Here is a 5,523-nt window from a genome sequence, read left to right on the forward strand (position 1 = left end):
CTCTCTCAAATAAATAAATAAAATCTTTAAAAAAAAAAGAAAAAAGATTAAAAAAAAAAATACTGAGGTAGGAAGAGAGGTAGCAGAAGGGACATTAAACTCCCCCCCGCCCCAAAGTTAGCATAGAAAAGGTTATGTATTAAAAGCCTTGTTCCTATCTAGCCTGTTTGTTGTTTAATTCAAAGTCTGCATTTTATTTTCAGTCCATTGATTGGAATCAAAGAGTAAAGAGTCAAAAGGGAGTGTCATAAATAGAGACCAGGGCTTGTTCAGCTTGAATACCAACACAAACTATTTCTAGACAGCATGCTGCTGCAGCTGTGTGACTTAAACAAAATAAAAACACACACACAGTGGAGGAAGATGTGCCCAGCAGCATTATGGCGTAGAAGATATGCCCAAAGTGGAATAAGTTTTGTTTAAGATGAAGGAAGTTAGCAAAGAGTGCAGTACAGTGACTTGTAACCTTCAATGTTATCTGTGTAGGAGAGCGAAAGGGCAGCAGAACTAAAATCTTTCCACTTCTTTCGTCTTCCAAAGATGCATAAGAATGCAGAGGAGATTGTAGCTACAGAAGTGCTTAAATTTGGTCAAATTTGTGAATTAAGAGGACATTTTATTATGCAGCCTGTGAATCCTCATTTTCCCTAATGAAGGGCAGGATTGCTCAGCCCCAGCTCTTGAAGGAAGCCTCAGACTCCCATAAAGCGCAGAGCTGCCAGCCCAGGCGGGCAAATTGTAATCCCCGGCTAATGTTCTAGGCAACTTGCCTGTTTCCAGCCTGTTTGCACTCTAACCCCACACCACCCGTCACTTGGCAAACACACAGCCAAGTTTTTCTCTTTAGTTCTTAAGAGATTTCAGTGATTCCATCCATGTTGTACATTTTGTGCCCCCTTATGTCATGGTTTATATCATATCTGTATGTACCCTTTACCTCTACTAGAGCCCTGGAAAGAGTGGTAGTTTCTGTAGTAATTAGCTCAGTAGTTACCAGAGGGAGACACAACACGGAAGAATCCTCTTGGAAATCTCAACCGTAACTAAAAGGTATGGAAATTTAAAGGGGCTGTGTTAGTAATCTTGAGGGAATGTGGTATTTTTTATATCATATTGAAGGAAGTGCAGCTCTATGTATACCAGATGTAAATGTCTTTATTTATAGTTGAGGAATACTTTGTTGTATTATAGCTTCTCAGAAAGTGTGCAGAATGTCTAGAGAGATTGGAGGATATCACTGTAAAAGGAAAGCAGGAAGTGTAATCTGATAGGGTTGAAAGGAAACTAAACCTAAAGAAAAAGAGAAGAAGATTATATGGAGAAGAAGAAAAAACAAAGCCTTTGTGGGCCTTTCTTCACAAAGAGATAAATCTGTCCTTGATAAAAAAAGAAACAGTACCCTTTGGTCTTGGAATATTTATGAGGCATTGTGAAGGAATGCCTTACTTAAAAGATACATTTCTCTTAAAAGGAGAAACTACTTTACTCTTTGTCAAGAAAACATACATGAAATTCACCCACCTGAAAGTGTGAATTTTCAGACCCTCTGGACAAAGAAAGGATACAGATGCTGTATGTATTCCTTCTGCATGTCACAAAATTAGGAGTGATATGGAACTTTATCTGGATGTTTTCTAAAATTTTCATTCAACTAAAATAGGATATTTTGGTAAGTTCTTTTCTATTTTGGTAAGTTCTTTTCCTTTTCTTGATAATCTCCTGTCCCAGAGTACAGAGGAAGAAAAGAGAACTATTCTGACCTTAATTCTAATTAACAATGAGGATTTGGTTGGGAGAGTGGAAGTGGGAGTCCCATGTCGGTGGGGAGAGAGGGGAGGCAACCTGGTAAACTGTTTTACTCTCCATCAGTAGTTACCACTACTCTCTCAGGATATTATACTTCTCTGCCCCATCAACGTGAGTTTAGTGACTTGTATTGGCCAAGGAATTGTGAGCAAATGTGACCTACATACATTACTCTTGGACAAGTGTTTTTAGTACAAGGCAGGTAGAAAAAAAGAGCATTCCATCTGCTAGATCAGCAATACCTCATAAAGTGGTTTGTTGGTTTTTTTTAATCAGCTTCAAGCCAGGATGGACATGCAGGATAAGTTTTAAAAAGCCAACTCATTGTTGTAAAGCGGTGGTTCTCAATCAGGTATTACTTTAAGTCGTCACCCCCCCACTGGCGGGCAGGCAGGTTGAGGCCTCAACTTCAAAACCTTGGAAATGATAGATTTTGGATATACTTGTCCCTTCTTAATAGAGCTACACATAGATGGAATGCTATATTTTGGGGGTAGTAGTTCTCAGTCTTTAAATATTTTCAAGCAAAGGCCAGAGAGCTACTTGGTGTCTATTCTTTTCTAATCCTGATTGCCTGTAATTCTAAATTTAAAACTCTGGATTAAGGTTAAGAACAAATTTTCGATCAGGTCTCTCTCAACTTCTAGTGTATGTTAGCCATGTCTAAAAGCAAGATACTAAGAAATAAAGATGCCATCCCTTCAATGGCCATAAAAACTCCCTTGAAACTTCTCCTTTCTCTGAGAATAGGAGCAGGGTCCTGGTTGGAGTCCAACTCTATTAATTGTATGGCCTGTGAGAATTTCCTCTCAAGGCTGTCTTGTACACCTCTGCAAAGCTGTGTGTTTCATTACCTGTCCTCACATCTGAGTCACCAAATCCACATTCTGAATTACCTGCTTGGTTGTTGTAGTTCCCCCAGATTCACAGAATAATTACTAAGATGTGGTCAACGAGCAGTGGCAGTCTGACAAAATCTGTATGTTTACTTCTCACCAGCTGATTAAGTGGTAGGAAATTTAGTAAAAGTAGAAGCCATTAGTGAATTTCTGTTCTCTCACTCTAATTCACTCCAAATCATACCTGATGTTCTCTCTTTTAATGATAATAATGAAGATGAGGCATACAGTATTTGGGGAACATTCTTGTATTATTCTTTATTCTCAATTATTTGTAAAAGGTATCTCAGTCAAAAGTTCTGAAATCAAAACAGGTCATGGCTTAATAGTAAAGTGAGGCAGAGTTTAAGAAAAGAGTTTATAATATAATGTGACTTTTAAAGATTAAAAATGTGAGGGGCGCCTGCCTGGCTCAGTCAGTAGAATGTGCAATTGGTTTTTGGTTTTGTTTTTGTTTTTTAAGATTTATTTATTTATTTGAGAGAGAGAGAGCATGCACCCGCTTAGGCATGCCCACAATTGAGGAGAGGGGCAGAGGGTGAGAATCTCAAGCAGACTTCCACCCATTGCAGAGCTGGAGGCGGGGCTTGATCTCACAACCCATGAGATCATGACCTGAGCCAAAATGCGGAGTTGGTTGCTTAACCAGCTGCACTACCCAGGCACCCCAGAATGTGCAACTCTTGATCTTGGGGTCATGAGTTCGAGCCCCACGTTGGATGTAGTGCTTACTTAAATTTTTTTAAGTTGAAGATTAAAATGTGTTTTATGAATTACTAATTTTTCATTTGTTGCATTATATCTTTCTTACTTTTGTGCCTTTTTAAATTTTTTTAAAGGTTTTATTTATTTGGGGCGCCTGGGTGGCCCAGTTGGTTAAGCGACTGCCTTCATGATCCTGGAGTCCCTGGATCGAGTCCTGCATCGGGCTCCCTGCTCGGCAGGGAGTCTGCTTTGCCCTCTGACCCTATTCCGTCTCATGTGTTCTCTCTCATTCTCTCTCTCTCAAATAAATAAATAAAATCTTTAAAAAAAAAAAAGGTTTTATTTATTTGAAAGAAACAGAGAAGAGAGAAAGAGCGCAAGCAGGGGGGAGGTGGGGGGCAGGGAGGGGGGTAGAATCCCAAGCAGACTCTGTGCCCTGAGCCCCGGTGGGGCTCTATCTCATGACCCCAAGATCATGACCTGGGTGGAACCAAGTCAGACACTCAACCGACTGAGCCACCCAGGCACCCCAGTTTTGTGTCTCTTTAATAATGCTTACTACATGCCCCACAAAAAAGAATCACCAAGTCACAGAATAATACAGTTAGCGAACAAACGTTCTCAAAATTAAATATTACTAGTAATTGAAGAAATACAAATGAAAATATCAAGCTACCATTTTCCACCATTAAAAGTTTTTTGTTGCTTTCTTATTACAAAAGTATAACACGTCTTCATTGTACGGAATAAGAAAATAGCAGAAGAAAGCACAGTGGCAGCATAATTAACATCTCATCACGTAGATGCCAGCCTTTGTTTTATCCATGTCTAAGATTTACCTAACAGTCGGCTGCTATTGACGTGTACTTGAATTTTTGTTATTATAAGTAATGCTGCAATAAACACCCTGTGCGTGTTTTTGTTTTCATCTCAGATTATTTTGTTAGGACTAGTTCCTAGAACTGCCATTGCTGGGTCAAAGCATATGGCATTTTTAAGGGTTTTGATGATCTTTTCCCAAGTTGCTGACCAGAAAGGTTCTGTCAGACATGGGAGAGTACTGGCTCATGCGTCTTCTAATCCATGTTGTTTATGTTGTTTTCTTACCTTCACATTTTGATAGCTCCAATATACTCTCTCATTGTTTGTTTTTACTTCTTTGATTCATAATTTGAATATGATTCATAATTTGAATTCATAATTCAATGAACATTTTCATTATTTTTTAAAATAGGTTCCATGCCCAGCGTGGACCCCACATGTGAGGCTTGAACCCACGATCCTGGGATCAAGACATGAGTGGAGATCAAGAGTCAGACACTCAACTGACTGAGCCACCCAGTTGCCCCAGTAATCAGGACATATTTTCCATGTCCTACCAAAATACTATAAAGAAAAATCTTCATTGCCAAATTAAGAGAAAACAAACAAAAGACACACACCAAAATGTTCAACAAAAGAAAAACAGATAAAAATGTCTACTTCTAAACAATAAACTGTGCAGCTATTAAACCATTAAGTATGGGGGCACCTGGCTAGCTCAGTCAGTGGAGTTGTGTGACTCTTGATCTCAGGGTTGTGAGTTCAAGTCCCATGTTGGGTGGAGAGACTACTTTAAAAAAAAAAAACAAACACTGTGTGCAAAGTATTTCAACTGACGTAGGAAAAAAAATGTATAATATTAAGTAAAACATTAGAATGGTAAATGTTTATGTGTAATTTGATCTACTATACTCCTTAAATGTGGAAGAGAAAAACCAGAAAGAAAATATGCCAAAATTCAATTGCTACTGCATGGTGATGGATGCCGTTTAATATCTCATAATTTTTAATACTTGCCACATTTTTTATTATTAACGTACCACATTTGTGGAGAAAACACATTTCTGTTAAGTACACTACATACATGGTATAAGAGAGGAGAGGAAACTGTCCATCTGCAATTTGTGTATCATGTATCCTAAAGATAATATTAAAAATTTGATTCTGAAACAGCATAAACAGGTAACATAACTAAGATTCTGCTAAGCGGTTTAACAGCCACTTGTCAAAACGTTAGAAGTTCCACCTGCTTGGGAAGCTGACAATTGTTGGAATTCCCTGAGAATGTGAA

The 5,523-nt window shown here is 38.5% G+C and overlaps 1 protein-coding gene across 6 annotated transcripts in view; it reads left to right on the forward strand.

The window, feature by feature from the left end:
- The window catches only part of NARS2 (asparaginyl-tRNA synthetase 2, mitochondrial), a 142,222-nt gene that overhangs the window by 117,355 nt on the left and 19,344 nt on the right, over positions 1-5,523 (forward strand). Inside the window, exon 12 of one of the 6 annotated variants that reach the window (XR_010406959.1) lies at positions 1,472-1,669. The exons of the other annotated variants lie outside the window; for them this stretch is intronic. The gene's annotated coding sequence lies outside the window, so the exon portion shown is untranslated. The remainder of the gene's footprint in view (positions 1-1,471; positions 1,670-5,523) is intronic. 6 annotated transcript variants of the gene reach the window in all.

The sequence above is a fragment of the Mirounga angustirostris genome, unplaced genomic scaffold, assembly GCF_029215605.1.
Source record: "Mirounga angustirostris isolate CCGP_5_RB_7025 unplaced genomic scaffold, mMirAng1.0.hap1 SCAF_13, whole genome shotgun sequence".
In the NCBI taxonomy this organism is placed as follows: Eukaryota; Metazoa; Chordata; class Mammalia; order Carnivora; family Phocidae; genus Mirounga; species Mirounga angustirostris.